Consider the following 18,146-nt stretch of genomic DNA (forward strand, 5'->3'; position numbering starts at 1 on the left):
ACTACTAAAAATTTGCTCTGTTTTGTACTGCAGTTATAATAAAATTGTTCTTTGTAAACTGACATTGTTCCATAAAGGCCATATCTACAGGTAGAATGTCTTCACCTGTCTTGATCCATATACAAAAATTCCAGAATGAATAATCTTTTAAATCATGAAAACAAGTGTTATTTGTAATGATGAGTCTTTTCATCATTCCTTCATATTTTTCTCAGGCCTATTTTGAGAAAATGATCTGACGAATTCTGGATCTCCCAGATACCCCCCCCCCCAAAAAAAAAAGTAAAGAAAAAAAAGATGTAATGGTGGTTTCACAATGACACTTTGAGAACAAAAGATACATTGGATCTCATCCTGAATTTTGAATAATAATAGATATTCATGAAACTGAAAGATTTGGTGTGTGAAGATAGGTATTTTCCAAGGATGATTTTTCAAATAACGAAAGAAATATATTCAAGAAGTGTTCTTTAGAAGTATTAATAGTATTAAATATGAGAAGACTGGCCCTCTCAGGCCCCAGAATCTAGAGAAAGGGCATTATTTTCTACGTAAAATGTCTTGAGCTGAGCTCAGCACATATTTCCCTTATATATGCTTATGTTACCAACCTCAAGTGATGAATAGATGTTTCATGCTTAGTTTGTATACACCCCAGGAAAGATGAACCAGTATAACCAATATTGGAAAGGGAGACAAGAGGAAGGAGCTTAATCTCAGAACTAGAAGATGAGAGTGTGAGAAATTTTTCAGATGGAAACTTCATTAGAAAGCAAGCATTTCAGAAAACACAATGTTAGTGGGGGAGGGTTGGGGTGAGTTTAATCAGATCTGGGATGGGGCATTGGGAGTTTAGAGAATGGAGTTTATGCCATGACAGCTTATTATTATTGGCAGAGTATGAAGAGGTGAGTATGTTAATCCTTGAGGAATGAGCTCAGACAAAGAAGCTGGCTAGAGAAATTTGTTAAAGTAAATGAGGCTATTGGTTCACATTCTGAATGTCTACCTTTGCTCATTCTGTCTTTAGCAAACAATAATAAATTACCTACTATGTACAAGGCAAGATGTAATGGAAGAGGGTACAGCGAGGTTTGGGCAAGCCCTGAGATGAGGTCCTGGGTTCAAATGTGGATTCTGATACTTTCCAGCTGTGTGACCCTGGGTCTCACAATGCCCAAGAACCAATTCATAGCATTAATTCTAAGACCAGAGGTAAGAGTTAAACAAAAGTAATAGAGGAGACAATATTTACATGTATATTTACAAATAAAAATCAGATTTTTTTCCCCCAATGAGGAGGGAAAATATTAGTAGCTAGGAGACACAGAAAAGACTGTGTGAAAAGTAGCACTTGCTGAGCTTTAAAGAAACTAGAGTATGAGAGATTGGGAACATTGTGTGCAGTCTCCTGTATTTAAAAAGTCAAGGACAGTGGCTAGGACATAATACTTAAAGCAGGGAGTAAATGTACAATAAGCTTGAAAGGGTAGGTTGGGGCCTGATTATGAAGGGCTCTAAATGCCAAGAAGGAATATGTATTTGATAAAAAATAATAGGGAGCAACTAATATTTATTGAATCACAGAATGGCTTGGTTAGAATTGGAAAAATCATTCTAGCAGCTATGTGGAGGCTTGATGGAAGATGGGAGAAACTTAAAGCAAGGAGAGCAATGAGGAAACTTGCACTAGTCCAGGGCAAAAGGTAAAGAGCACCTTTACTAAGGTGATGGTATTAGTAGAGAAAAGGCAATAGGTGCAAGTTTAAAAAATGAAATTTATAAGATTAGGTAATGTGGATTGAAGAGAATGAGAAATTGAAGAAGACATTGCAGATTTGTGTGACTGCATGATGGAACCCCTTAACAAAAGAAGGAAAATTCAAAATAGGACTTGGTTTTGGGGAAAATCATTTCTGCTTTAGACATGCTGAATTTGAGATGCTTATAGGACATCTAGTTAAAAATATTCATTGGGTATTTGATGATACAGGAATTGAACTTGAGAGAGAAACCAGGACTGTATAAATAGATAACAGGAATCATCCACGTTATATTTATATGATAGTTAAACTCAGAGGTGCTGATGAGGTCTCAGAGAGGAGGCCAAGGCAGGTAATGATCTCGGTTCTTGAAGAAAACAAAGCAATGTCAGGAAATTAGTGAATCGTCTTTATCTACAGATTTTTCTACCCAGTGTTTATGCTTCAAAGCCATTTACATGTCCTACCTCTTTTTAAAAAGATTTAAACCCTTGCCTTCCATCTTAAAATCAATACTGTGTATTGGTTCCAGGGTAATAAGTACCAAAGTGTTAGGCAGTGGGAGTTAAGGGACTTGCCTAGGGGCACACAACTAGGAAGTGTCTGAGGCCAGATCTAAGGACCTCCTGTCTCTCAATTCACTGAGCCATCTAGCTGCTCCCTGCCTCCTGAAGTTTTTCTCTTCACCAAATTGAAAACAAACTAAAAAGTCTTTAAACTTATGTAGCAGTTTCTTCATAGTAGTAGAAAAATTTGACCATGATGAGGTTAGACAACTGAGATAGCTATTATCATAGGTTATCGTAGCATATTTTTCCATAGGTATATCCAAATGAATGACATGAAGAAAATGGTGTTTGAAGATGACTGGTAGTTTTAGGTGATGGATTAGGACAGAGGTTAGAGGTAGGGAATTAGGTAATTACAGCAATAATAGGCTAAAGAGCCTGAATGACACTAGAAATGTCAAAAAGAAGGTAAATCTGAGAGATTCTGAAGAAATGGCAGTGTGTATTTACAGCTTGAATATGAGGATTAGGGAACTGGTGAGGGTGGTTTAGAAGAACCTATAGCCCAAATCTTTCCAAACCAATTTTTATATTGGGCTTCAGAGAAAACAAATCCAAACTCAACAAGAAGACACAAGACTCTCTTCCTGAAAACAATTTGGAAAGTAGGCATAGTTTGTCTATTTTCATAGGATAAGGGAGAGACAGGTTGGCTGAACACCCTACCCAACCCAGCTCTGAGACTTGTGATAAGACCAGGCTGTTTCTGAGCTCTGGGCAGAGACTGCAGCTGTCAGGTTTTCCCTCTTACTCACCACATGTGGTCCAGGGCTCTGACAACAGCTGGCAGAGAGGAACTGGGGGAGGGGGAGGCACCTGGTTGGACACCCTCAGCCCACTGACTACAGTGAAAAATTTGCCCCAGGGTGGGCCAGCTCAGCAGGTCAGCTCACCAGCTGAATCCAGTATACTAGCAGAGGCTTGAGAAAAGAGAAGATTCAGCCTCAGGACATAACAGCTCAAACAGTGGTTCAGTAAAATCAATAGAGGAGCAAGTTTATAGTTTAGGGGTGGGAGGAGTAAGGAGTAAAAAATAAGTTAAGGAGAAATAAAAGCCACAATTTGAAAGCATCTATGGGGGTAAGGACCAAAGAACAGAACCAATGGACAAGAATGAGACCCAGGGAACATCAAGCAAAGCCTCAAAAAACAGAATTGGATGCAAGCTATAGAGGAGTTCAAAAAGGAATTTTAAAATAAGGTTCAAGGAAAATAGCAAAAGGAAAATAGCTTAAAAAGCAAAACAGGTCATCTGGAGACAGGCACAGTCATTGAAAGCCAGAATTGACCTGCTAGAAGATGATGCAAAAAAATTGGAAGATGAGAAGAATGACTTGAAAGAAAGAATGGACCAAAAAGAATTAAAATGTGAGAGAAACTCAGTCTTTAAAAAATTAAAATTGGGCAACTAGAAGCTAATGACTTCATGAGACATCAAGACATAAAATAAATTCAAAAGAATGAAAAAAATTGAAGATAATGAGCTACCTCATTAAGAAAACAATTGACCTAGAAAATAGATCCAGGAGAGACAATTTAAGAATTATTGAACTACCCAAAAATCATGACCAAAAAAAAGTCTAGATACACTACAGGAAATATCCAAGAAAACTGCCCTGAAACTCTTGAATAGGAGAATCCGCAGATCATTTCCATCATTAAGTCCCCAATTGAATATAGGGATTAAAGGAGATGAAATCTTATAATCAAAGTTAGCCTCCACAGTTTTTCATGGAAGAAACTATGGGAATGTTGGTACCCTATCAATAGAAGAAAAATAGTTGAGAAGGAAGATTGGCCTAAGAAAGAAAGCACATTCTTTTTCAAACATGTTAAATTTCATGTCACAATAAGTCACCCATGGATAAATACTAGGCTGGAAGGGACCTGGAACAAATTCTCAGTGATAACTCATATGCAAGAAATGTCACAATATAAGAAAAAGTTTAAAAGAGTTGGCCTCAGACACTTCCTAGTTCTATGATCCTGGGCAAGTCACTTAACCCTCATTGTCTTAGCCCTTAACACTCTTCTGCCTTGGAACCAATACATAGTATTATAACTGTAGAAAGACATTAATGCACTTTGGTGGAGCTGTGAATTTGCATAGCTAATCTGTAAACAATTTGGAATTATACTAAAAGTCACAAAACTCTACAAAGGCTTTGACTCAGTACCACTATATACCCCAAGGAGATCAAAAAGAGAAAGGTGCCTATATCAATATTTATTAAAAGAGTAGCAAAAAAGCCCTAGGAAAAAGGAATGAGAACTGACTAGGGAAGGACGGAACAAATTGTGGTATGTGACTGACAACATGTCATAAGAAATGGCAAATGTGAATGTTCAAAAACTACTTTAGAGCACTCGAACCAATTATAAAGTAAGTAAAGTAAGCAGAACCAAGAGAACAGTTTACAGAATTATCTCAGTATAATGTAAATGATAAAAACATGGAAAGACAAGTCAATTAACTGGTTAATGCATTGGTCAATCATAATTTCATGGGTCTGATGGCTTGTTTTTTCTGTTTTCTTTGACTTTGTTGTAATAATTAGAATATGAAAATTTTCATCAGTACCTAGAAAACTTCACACAGCTACAGATTTACTGTTTGATGTGTAAATTGTGAATGTAACCTCCAGAAGAGTTGTAAGGGCTAGGCAAGTGACTTGCCCACAGTTACACAGCTAAAATCTGAGGTCGGATTTGAACCCACGACTTTCCGTTTCTGAGCCTGGCTCTCAATTCACTGAGCCACCAACTTGCCCCACATTTTAAAAATGTAAACATTCATGGATTTTTATATAATATTTTTTGTTCTCTGCATTTTGAAATGTTTGTGTTAATAATTGTTAAGCTCACAATAGAATGTATATATAAATAGAAAGTATATATAAAAAGAAATGGTTTTAAAGGGGCAGAGGAATACTACAGTTTCATTCTGATAAGGAGATATGGGTTTTAAAAACTCTGCTGGAGAAACTTAAGCTAAAGAATTCTATCTAACTGCATAGGCTCTGACCATGGTCCAGTGACAGGAGTCTTCTGTCCAAAGACCAATGCAGCTAAATATAGAGGAACACATAATTAATAGATTGAGGATAAATTTTTTGACCATAGCAAGACTTGAAATAGAAATGTTAAGTTAAATGACGCTAAGTCCTGTGCGGATAGGCCCCTTCCATTTCCTCAATGATACTGGTAGAATAGCTAAAAAGAGAATATGTGTATTGTGTCCTGTTGTTTTTAGACTATCAAGATTTACTTACCTATATGTACTGTAAATATGAAATCTTTGTCCAGTAATTCAACATACTATTAAAAGAACTTAACATCAATATTAGTCTGCCCATATATAATAAATAAAGCCCCAAGATAAAAAGAAATTGCCATTTCTTTGTAAGGTTATAAAATGGTAGCTCACAGGTTCTTTGAAAGAAAAAATTTGGTGGAATTGTCTTCACTATGCATACAAAGATAATAAACGTTATTTCCCAAGACATTGATGGTCTTGATTTTACAAAGTTCATGAGAAGGATAATTTTTAATAACCATGAAGATAATTGCAGCTTATGTGCCAATTATCTGTGCAGAGGATGAGATGGTTGAGGAATTCTATGAAAAATTTAATAAGATTCTCCAAAATAAGAAAATATATGCTTTAATACTTGATGACTGTGAAGCAAAAAAGGACTCAAGAGGAAGGTAGCAAAAAGTGCTCTAGAAATCCTGGCTCATTTTGGAGTGATGAAAGAGGCTGAAGACAGGCAGTAATATTTAAGTGTTTACTATGTGCTAAGCCCTGGGAATACAAGTAGAAAGAAAGTTCTTACCTTCTTGGAGACTATATTCCAGTGGGGAAAGACAGTACACAAATTGTGGTGGAAAAGGTGGAGGAGGGAAATAGCTACCCATTCAGGAACACACTAAGTCTGGAAAGTCAGAAACAGAGCCAAGAGGGGAATGAAGGTTGACATGCCCTTCCCCAAAAGGATACCCTGAAAGGAATTCACCAATGGGAAGCGGCTGACATGGTAGAAGGATGTTGTAGGGTAAGGTAGTTCCAAGTACTAAAGGAAGTGCTAGGATGAGATAGGAAGTTTGGGGTGGTGGCAAAGTCCAGAAAGTTAGCCAGGAGAGCTTCAAGCAGCATGGAATGGTAGGTTTGCAGCTGGAGGCCCTTAGTAAAGCTGATCTTGGGACTTAATCCCTCTTAGCTTCAGTTTCCTAGCTATAAAGGTAGGTTAATAATAGCCCCTATTTCACTGGGCTAATGTGAGCATCAAATAAGATTGCATATGGAAAGTACTTTGCCAATCTTAAGGAATTCCATAAATGTGAACTCATAACTAAATTATTATGCTGAAGTCTTATGCCCATATAATGAATGTTTTCTTTCAGAACAGTTGGAAGGCACACAATACAACAGGTACAAAAAAATTAAATTGACTACTTTGTAACAACTGAGTATGTACTTGAGATTTCAGAATTAGTCTGTTCAGCACTGATTTCTTATTACTACAAAGGTCAAAATCAACATCAGATTTTAAGTCTAAATAAACACTTTAAACAACTACAAAAGCTTTTATCTGACTTATTTAAAGTAATTGTCAAAGGCTCCCTTCAGAAGCACATATACAAAGTAATTGTCAAAGCTGAAAAACAGGAAATGGAAAAGAGGATGCTGACCTTGATTCTCACAATTTTAAGTCACCACATTGAATAGACCAAAAAAAGCTTAGAAACAACCTTTCTTAATAAACACTTCATTTACTTGCCATGGAAAAGAAAGAAAACAAAGGCAGTTCTCATTTGAAATAAAAGCCATTGGGTGAAAACTAAAAACTACAGAAAATAACTAGAAAGTTATTAACAGTATTGTCTCATTAAAAAAAAAATAACAGTGGTGACCAAAGTAATATTTTCTAGAACTAGTAAAGATAAGCTCATGTGGAGGAACAAAAGGCTTGATCTGAAGGATAATAATGAACAAAAAGTAGAAAGGAAGGGGTACTATTAAAGCCTCATCAAATTATATTACAAAACAAAATTTTTTGTTACTGATTTAAAAATAGAAAGGCCAATCAATGGATGAGATCAGTTATATAATATAAGTAACAGACAAGCACAGTAGCATGGTGTTTGATAAATCCAAAGAATCCCATCACAAACATTCCTGGGAAGGAGACAGATAACAGTCTGGCAGATTTTGGTATAGACAGTAGCTCATGCCATGTAAATAAGTTCAAATGAATATATGACCTAGATATAAAAGGTTATGTAATAAACTAATTAGGGAAACAAGGAATATACTGCTTTTTGAATCTATAAATAAGAGAAAAGTTCATGACTCAATACATAATAGAGAAGATTGCGAGATTAAATGGACAATTTTTCTTAATAAAAATTTTAAAAATTGGCATGAGTTGAATGAAATTAAAATTAGAAGATAAACTGGTAAGTGGAAAAAGTTTTGGCAATAAATTTTTCTGATAAAAACCTTATATCTGTTACATGAACTATTTGAAATTTATAAAACCAATATGACTTAATAAATGGTCAAAAATATAGTTTTGACCCAATGAATTTAAGCTATCAACAATTATATGGAAAAATGCTTTAAATTATAATTATAATTATAGAAATACAAACTAAAGCAATTTTGAGGAAACGATGACAAATATTGGAAATTTGTGGAGAAACAATCATAATGGTGTTGAAGCTATGAATTGGTCCAGCCATTCTCAAAAGTTTGCTTAAAAATGTCTCTACACTGTGTATTCCCTTTGACCCATCTTTACCACTATTAAGTCTATCCCTCAAAGAGATTAAAGAAAAAGGAAAGTGACATATATACAAAAATATGTATAGCAGTCCTTTTCATAGTAGCCAAAAAATTGGAAACTTCCTATTGAAAAATGACTAAACAAATTGTTCTATATGCATGTAATAGAATATTATTTGCCACAAGAAATAAAGAAATGGATAGATTCAAAGGAAACTGAGAAACCTCTGAATGCAGAAGCAGAAGCATTGACATGCTCCTCCCAATCCCTACCTCCCAGGAAGGGTGCTACAGCTTCATACCCTCCAAGGAAATCCCAGGCATCCTGTTTCTTCAGCCCATGATCCTTCTGATCAACCTAGTAGACTTTATGATCAACCCCAGTTGATGCATCTCAAAATGAGCAGAATCAGGATTACAATATATACACTGACACCAAAAATTGTAGGGAGGGGGGTTGGAACTTTGAATAACTTTATTTTAAAAATGTATTACATGTTATTATTTTTTAAACCCTTACCTTCCATCTTAGAATCAATACTGGATATTGGTTCTAAATCAAGAGAGTGGTAAGGACTAGGCAATGGGGGTTAAGTGACTTACCCAGGGTTACAGAGCTAGGGAGTATCTGAGGCCAGATTTGAACTTGGAGACGTCCTCTCTTTAGTCCTGACTTTCAATCACCTGAACCTCGCTACCCTACTGTTATTAATTTTTAGCATTCTTTTAAAAATTTGAGCTCCAAATTCTCTCCCTCTCATCCCTCTCATCCCCATTGAGAAAGCAAGCAATATATCAAATATACAAAACAAAACATATTTCCATATTAGCCATATTGAAAAAAAACAAGTAAAAAAATAAAGTGAGAAAATTATACTTCCATTTATACTCAGAGTTTATCAGTTCTCTCTCTAGAGGTGGATAGCATTTTTTTTTATCCTAAGTCCTTTGGAATTGTCTTGAGCCCTTATATTGATCAGAGTAGTCTAATTTTTCACAGTTAATCATCACAACATTCATGACATGATTGCTTTTACTGTGGACAATGAGCTCCCTGTTCTTTTGCTGGTGGAGGACCTTGCCTTGATGTTGATGGCTCCTGAGTGACCCAGGTGGTAGTTGCTAAGGTTGGGGTATTCCTGACAATTTCTTAAAATAAGACAATGAAGTTTGCCTCTTCAAATGATTCTTCCTTTCATGTAAACTTTTGGAGGTGTGGTAGAGACATGAAGAGAGAGAGGTTTTGCAGGACAAGCCAAGATGCAAGAACCAAGGCTGGGGACCTGTCTGTCAATCAAGAAAGTTCCAAATGGAATGTTCCCAGGAGAGGCAGTTGGGGAGCCTGATGAGAGGAGAGGAATTGAGACTTTGATTTCTGCTCTCTCTGGGGTTTGACTGACCAAGAAAGGAGGCAAGTCTAGCTGTGGAGAGAAGAAGCTGAACTGATCTTGTTAGCTTTTGTCCCAGGCTGAAGGACCCTTGGGGGGGGGGGAGCTTCTGAAATTGGGCTGAGAGACCTTGGCTTTGTGAAGAAGAAAGATTTTAAACGGTTGTCCTCCATCCATCTAACTGTCCCTCTGTCACAGTTTTGACTGGCCTACTATCCCAAACCCTCAAATTCTCCCTCATTATAGATTAGGGAAACCCTCATCTCTCTTACCTCAGTTTCCCATCCTGTTTCCCAATAAACCCCCTGATTTGAAAAAGGAAAAGAGTGTCTTTATAGTTCACTGAAGGGGGGAGGGAAGAAGCCAAAGGCTTCAAGAAGAAACTGGGAGGTAGAAGGAGAGGGTGAAAGAGGGACGGAGTGAAAGGGAAGGGAGAGGTTAGGAAATAGATTGATCCATCAGCCATCAGTAGAGATCAGGAGGCAAACCCCAGAGCATTCCTCTATCTTTCCCTCTGTCTCTCAGTATCTCTCAAAGTACTCCCATCTCTACCATTGTAACTAGGTACCCTCAGGTGTGTCCCCATACCAGCAGCTCTCTAGTCACAAGTCAGCTCATCCTTTTCTATTTGAGGCCATTGTAGGGATATAAATTGGCCTGATTCCAATATTGTTGTGTCTCCGTGAAGAGAAAGATCCAAGGAGACTGGGAGAGATGGAATGACTGATCTGGTCAGTGGAACAGTTACAACACACATGCTGTTTCAAATGAATTTTAACAAGAGGGCAAATCTAGGTAGATCTCCAAGCAAGATACTTCTTAGCAGGGGCATTCTGTCAACAAATGGGTCATGCCCTTCTATTAGGGAATGGCTGAACAAATTGTGGTATATGTTGGTGATGGAATACTATTGTGCTCAAAGGAATAATAAAGTGTTGGAATTCCATGGAGACTGGAACAACCTCCAGGAAGCGATACAGAGCAAAAGGAGCAGAACCAGGAAAACATTAAACACAGAGACTGATACACTGTGGCACAATCGAATGTAATGGACTTCTCCATTAGTAGCAATGCAATGTCCCTGAACAATTCGGAGGGATCTACAAGAAAGAACACTATCCACATTCAGAGGAAAAACTGAGGGAGTAAAAACACTGAGGAAAAACAACTGCTTGATTATATGGGTCAAGGGGGATATGATTGGGGTTATAAACCCTAAATGATCACCCTAGTGCAAATATCAATAATATGGAAATAGGTCTTGGTCAATGACACATGTAAAACCCAGTGGAATTGTGTGTCAGCTATGGGAAGAGGTGGGGAGAGAGGGGAGGGAAAGAACATGAATCATGTAACCATGGAAAAATATTCTAAATTAATTAAGTAAAATTTTTTCAATAAAAAAATAATAAATAATAGTAAAGCAAATGGATCTGTAGCTTGCCTCCATTCCTATCAAGGACCCCAGATATAAAAACAATTCCCTTAGAGTTTGGGGGCGTTCAGAGCACATAGCAGAATGGGACAGTTGATATCATTGAACTGAGTACAAAACAATTGATTCCAGAGCTGAGATGCATGGAATAATCTGATTGGTTACAAGTTTGGCAATGGGGGTTAGCAATGGCCCCCCCCCACACACACACACAGATACACACATTTCTCTCACAAGACTAAAAAGAATCATTGTTGGAGTCCAGGTACAAGACAGCAGCTCAGAATTTTGCATAGCAAACCATAGGATAGCTTGGCGACTAAACACATCAGTCCCTTTCTTTCTCCTACAATCTCCAAGACCAGCAAAAATTCCTTGAAGAAAGAAATGATCAATGATAGCAGGAAAGCTAATTTTGAAACAACCAGCTGAATTCTGAACTAAGTTCAAAGACAAAGAACTGTGACTTAAAGCATTTATAAGAGAAAAATAGCATAGGACAAAATCAATTATAAATAGGATCAGTCAGAAAATGATACAAGTTCAATTTTAATCTTCCCAGAAATCATTGTTTCTTATCAATTTAAGTTCTCTGTCTTATGTGGGCATGGTTTGTGGCACCTTAAAATAATAGAAACATAAAAGATCACTGATCATAGAACACCATAACAGATTTAATAAATAATGGCAAATTTTGAAATATTACAAGAATTACCAAAATGTGACACAATGACACATGATGTGAGCACATGCAATGGAAAAATGGTGTCAATGGATTTGCTCAGTACAAGGTTGCTATAAAGCTTCAGTTTTAAAAAATATATATCTGCAAAGTCTATTAAAACAAAGTGCAATAAAACAAGGTATGCTTGTGCTCACTTTTACTGAGTAAGTTATTCTTAGTTGTAATCTGTGTTCTTTTGCCTTCTAGAAATTATACTCGAGCCCATTGCTCTTTTAATATGGAAGCTGCTAAATTTTGTGTTATCCTGACTATGGCTTCACAATATTTGAATTATTTCTTTCTGGCTGCTTGAAATATTTCCTCTTTGACCTGAGACCTCTGGAATTTGGCTATAATATTCTTGGGAATTTTCATTTTGGGACCTATTTCAGGAGATGACTATTAGATTCTCTTAATTTCTGTTTTACCCTTTGAATTTAATATATCAAGGCAGTTTTCCTTGATAATTTCTTGAAATTTGAAAGCTAGGTTTTTTTCTTTCATTGTGGCTTTCAGGTATTTAAATAATTCTCTCTTTTTTTTTAAATTAAAAAATATCTTTTTTCTTAGAATTGACACTGAGTACTGGTTTCAAGGCAGAAGAGTGGTAAGAGCTAAGCAATTGGGGTTAAGTGACTTGCCCAGTGTTACATAGCTAGGAAGTGTCAGAGGCCAGAAATGAATCCAGGACCTCTTGTCTCCAGATGTGATTCTCTACTCACTGAGCCACCTAGATAGCCTTAGTCCTATAATTATTTGTTTTTGTACATATATATATATATATGTACATATATATATATATATGTACATATATATATATATATATATAATTTTTATTTAGTCATTTCCAAACATTATTCATTGGAAACAAAGATAATTTTCTTTTCTTTCCTCCCCCCCCCCCCCCACCGCCTCTCCCATAGCCCACGTGCGATTCCACTGGGTATCACATGTGTTCTTGATTCAAACCCATTTCCATATTGTTGGTATTTGCATTAGTGTTCATTCAGAGTCTCTCCCCAGTCATATTCCCTCAGCCCCTGTAGTCAAGCAGTTGCTTTTCCTCCATGTTTTTACTCCCACAGTTTATCCTCTGCTTGTGGATAGTATTTTTTAGATCCCTGCAGATTGTTCAGGGACATTGCATTGCCACTAATGGAGAAGTCCATCACCTTTGATTGTACCACAATGTATCAGTCTCTGTGTACAATATTTTCCTGGTTCTGCTCCTTTCACTCTGCATCACTTCCTGGAGGTTGTTCCAGTCTCCATGGAATTCCTCCACTTTATTATTCCTTTTAGCACAATAGTATTCCATCACCAACATATACCACAATTTGTTCAGCCATTCCTCAATTGAAGGACATCCCCTCATTTTCCAATTTTTGGCCACCACAAAGAGTACAGCTATGAATAATCTTGTACAAGTCTTTTTCCTTATTATCTCTTTGGGGTACAAGCCCAGCAGTGCTATGGCTGGATCAAAGTGCAGGCAGTCTTTTATCGCCCTTTGGGCATAGTTCCAAATTGCCCTCCAGAATGGTTGGATCAATTCACAACTCCACCAGCAATGAATTAGTGTCCCTACTTTGCCACATCCCCTCCAGCATTCATTACTTTCCATAGCTGTTATGTTAGCCAATCTGCTAGGTGTGAGGTGATACCTCAGAGTTGTTTTGAGTTGCATCTCTCTGATTATAAGAGATTTAGAACACTTTTCCATGTGCTTATTAATAGTTTTGATTTCTTTGGCTGAGAACTGCCTGTTCATGTCCCTTGCCCATTTATCAATTGGAGAATGGCTTGATTTTTTTGTACAGTTGATTTAGCTCTTTGTAAATTTGAGTAATTAAACCTTTGTCAGAGGTTTTTATGAAGATTGCTTCCCAATTTGTTGCTAACCTTCTGATTTTAGTTACATTGGTTTTGTTTCTACAAAACCTTTTTAATTTGATGTAGTCAAAATTATTTATTTTACATTTTGTGACTCTTTCTATGTCTTGCTTGGTTTTAAAATCTTTCCCTTCCCAAAGGTCTGACATGTATACTATTCTCTGTTCACCTAATTTACTTATAGTTTCCTTCTTTATGTTCAAGTCATTCACCCATTCTGAATTTATCTTGGTGTGGGGTGTGAGGTGTTGATCCAAATCTAATCTCTCCCACACTGTCTTCCAATTTTCCCAGCAGTTTTATCAAATAATGGATTTTTGTCCTAAAAGCTGGGGTCTTTGGGTTTGTCATAAACTGTCTTGCTGAGATCATTTACACCAAGTGTATTCCACTGATCCTCCTTTCTGTCTCTTAGCCAGTACCAAATTGTTTTGATAACCACTGCTTTATAGTATAGTTTGAGATCTGGGACTGCAAGTCCTCCTTCCTTTGCATTTTTTTTTCATGATTTCCCTGGATTTCCTTGATCTTTTGTTCTTCCAAATGAACTTAGGTATAGTTTTTTTCTAATTCAGTAAAGAAGTTTTTTGGTAGTTCAATGGGTATGGCACTAAATAAGTAAATTAATTTGGGGAGGATTGTCATTTTTATTATGTTATCTCTTCCCACCCATGAGCAATCAATGTTTTTCCAATTGTTTAGATCTAGTTTTAGCTGTGTGGTGTTTTGTAGTTGAGTTCATATAGTTCCTGTGTTTGTCTCGGCAGATAGATTCCTAAGTATTTTATATTGTCTAGGGTGATTTTAAATGGTATTTCGCTTTCTAATTCTTGCTCCTGAAGTGGGTTAGAGATATATAGAAATGCTGATGACTTATGCGGGTTTATTTTGTATCTTGCAACTTTGCTAAAGTTGTTGATTATTTCGAGTAACTTTTTGGTTGATTCTCTAGGATTCCTTAAGTAAACCAGCATATCATCTGCAAAGAGTGATAGCTTGGTCTCCTCATTGCCAATTTTAATACCTTCAATTTCTTTTTCTTCTCTAATTGCTACTGCTAGTGTTTCTAGTACAATGTTAAATAATAGAGGTGATAATGGGCATCCTTGTTTTACTCCTGATCTTATTGGAAAGGCTTCTAGTTTATCCCCATTGCAGATGATGTTTGCTGATGGTTTTAGATATATAGTGTTTATTATTTTTAGGAAAGGCCCTTCTATTCCTATACTTTCTAGTGTTTTCAATAGGAATGGGTGTTGTATTTTATCAAAGGCTTTTTCTGCATCTATTGAGATAATCATGTGATTTTTGTCAGTTTGCTTGTTAATATGGTCAATTATGTGGATGGTTTTCCTAATATTGAACCATCCTTGCATTCCTGGTATGAATCCTGCCTGGTCATAGTGGATGACCCTTGTGATGACTTGCTGGAGCCTTTTTGCTAGTATCCTATTTAAGATTTTTGCATCTATATTCATTAGGGAGATTGGTCTATAGTTTTCTTTCTCTGTTTTTGACCTGCCTGGCTTTGGGATCAGTACCATGTTTGTGTCGTAGAATGAATTTGGTAGAACTCCTTCTTGGCCTATTCTGTCAAATAGTTTGTTTAATATTGGGATTAGTTGTTCTTTGAATGTTTGATAGAATTCATTTGTGAATCCATCTGGACCTGGGGATTTTTTCTGAGGGAGTTCTTTGATGGCTTGTTCAATTTCTTTTTCTGAAATGGGGTTGTTAAGGTAATTTATTTCTTCTTCTTTTAGTCTAGGCAATTTATATTTTTGTAAGTAATTATCCATATCACCTAGATTGCCATATTTGTTGCCATATAGTTGGGCATAGTAGTTTTTAATGATTGCCTTAATTTCCTCTTCATTAGAGGTGAGGTCTCCTTTTTCATCTTGGATACTGTCAATTTGGTTTATTTCTTTCCTTTTTTTAATTATACTGACTAGTACTTTGTCTATTTTATTTGTTTTTTCAAAGTACCAGCTTCTAGTCTTATTTATTAAATCAATAGTTTTTTGACTTTCAATTTCATTAATTTCTCCTTTGAGTTTTAGGATCTCTAATTTAGTCTTCATCTGAGGATTTTTAATTTGTTTGCTTTCTGATTTTTTAATTTGCATGCCCAATTCATTGACCTCTGCCCTTCTTAATTTGTTAATATATGAACTCAAGGATATAAATTTCCCCCTGAGTGCTGCTTTGGCTGCATCCCATAGGTTTTAGAAGGATGTCTCATCATTGTCATTTTCTTCAATGAAGTTATTAATTGTTTCTATGATTTGTTCTTTAACTAACTGGTTTTGGAGAATCGTATTGTTTAATTTCCAATTAATTTTTGATTTACCTCTCCATGTTCCCTTACTAATTATTACTTTCATTGCATTGTGATCTGAGACAGTTGCATTTTTTATTTCTGCTCTTTTGCACTTGTTTGCAATGTTTTTATGCCCTAATACATGGTCAATTTTTGTGAATGTACCATGTGCTGCTGAAAAGAAGGTATATTCCGTTTTGTCCCTATTTATTTTTCTCCACATGTCTACTAACTCTAATTGTTCTAAGATTTCATTCACTTCTCTTACCTCTTTCTTATTTATTTTTTTGGTTTGATTTATCTAGTTCAGATAGAGGAAGGTTCAGGTCTCCCACTAGTATAGTTTTTCTATCTATTTCGTCCTTGAGTTCCTCTAGTTTCTCCTTTAGAAATTTGGATGCTATGCCATTTGGTGCATACATGTTGAGTACAGATATTTCCTCACTGTCTATACTGCCTTTTATCAGGATGTAATTACCTTCCCTATCTCTTTTAACTAGATTTATTTTTACTTTGGCTTTGTCGGATATCATGATTGTGACTCCTGCCTTCTTTTTGTCAGTTGATGCCCAATAGATTTGGCTCCACCATCTTACTTTCACCCTATGTGTATCCACCTTTCTTATATGTGTTTCTTGTAGACAGCATATGGTAGGGTTTTGGACTCTAATCCACTCTACTATTCACTTGTGTTTTATGGGTGAGTTCATTCCATTCACATTCAGAGTTATTATTATTACTAGCTGTGTATTTCCCAGCATTTTGATTTCTGCTCCTTTTCCTGCCTTTTCTTCTTTCACTATTTCCTTCTACACCAATGTTTGCTTTTGAATAGTCCCCCTTGTTCCCACCCTTATTTTACTTCCCTTTCTACCCCCCTCTACTTGTCCCCCCCTTATTTTCCCTGTAGTCTTTCTAAAGTTAACCCTCCCTCTCCCTCCCTCTCTTGTACTGCTTCCCTCCCCACCAGACCGTTTGTTACCCTTCTACTCCCCTATAGGGTGCAAATCTATTCTCTGCCCGCAATGGATTGGATTGTTTTCCCCTCTTTGAGTCACTTTCAAAGCACATAAAAGTTGAGTATTTCCTGTCTCCGACCTCTTTACCCTTCCAGTATATTGATGTTCTCCCCCCTTCTACCATGAGCTTCTTTATGATATATAAATTTACCCCCATTTGTTTCTTTTCCCATTTCTTTTAATATCAACCTATTTTTAAGCTCTAGTTATATATATATATATATATACACTCATGCATATGTACTTTTGCATGCGTATATCTATATACCTATTTATGTCTTGTCCTTTCATCCTATACAGTTTGTTGCTGTTCCTTCTAAGTATACTTCTTTTTGCTGCCCAGGTAATAACAATAGTTTTTAAGAGTTACCAATGACCTCTTTTCTTATAGGGATACATATCATTTTAACTTATTGAGTCTCTTAAAATTTTTTTTTGTTTTTCTTTTTTCTCCTCTTTTTAAATTACCTTTTGATGATTCTCTTGAGTTCTGTGCTTGGACATCAAATTTTCTGTTCAGGTCTGGTCTTTTCTTTACGAATTCTTGAAATTCTTCTATTTTGTTCAATGACCATACTTTCCTCTGAAAGAATATAGTCAATTTTGCTGGGTAGTTGATTCTTGGTTGTAGACCTAGTTCCCTTGCTTTCTGGAATATCGTATTCCATGCCTTTATTTTTTTCTGTGTGGTTACAGCCAGATCCTGAGTCATCCTCATTGTGGTTCCTTGGTATCTGAATGACTTCTTCTTGGCAGCTTGTAATATATTTTCTTTGGTCTGATAGTTCTTGAATTTGGCTATAACATTCCTGGGTGTTGTCAGTTGGGGATTAAGTACAGGAGGTGATCTGTGGATTCTATCAATCTCCACTTTTCCCTCTTGTTCAAGGATTTTGGGGCAGTTTTCTTTAATAATTTCCTGTAATATAATGTCCAGGCTTTTTCTTTTGTCATGGTCTTCTGGTAGGCCAATAATTCTTAAATTGTCCCTCCTTGAACAATTTTCTAAATTCTCTGTTTTGTGAATGAGATGCTTCATATTTTCCTCATTTTTTTCATTCTTTTGGTTTTGTTTTATGGTGTCCTGCTGCCTTGTGAGGTCACATGATTCTAGTTGTTGTATTCTGGTTCTTAAAGACTGGATTTCATCCTTAGTTTTTTGGTCATCCTTTTCCCTTTGGTCAGATCTTCTTTGGAGGTCATCTTTCATCTTCTTCACCTCATCTTTCATCTGCTTTGCCTCA

Source organism: Monodelphis domestica, chromosome 1, assembly GCF_027887165.1.
Source record: "Monodelphis domestica isolate mMonDom1 chromosome 1, mMonDom1.pri, whole genome shotgun sequence".
NCBI lineage: Eukaryota > Metazoa > Chordata > Mammalia > Didelphimorphia > Didelphidae > Monodelphis > Monodelphis domestica.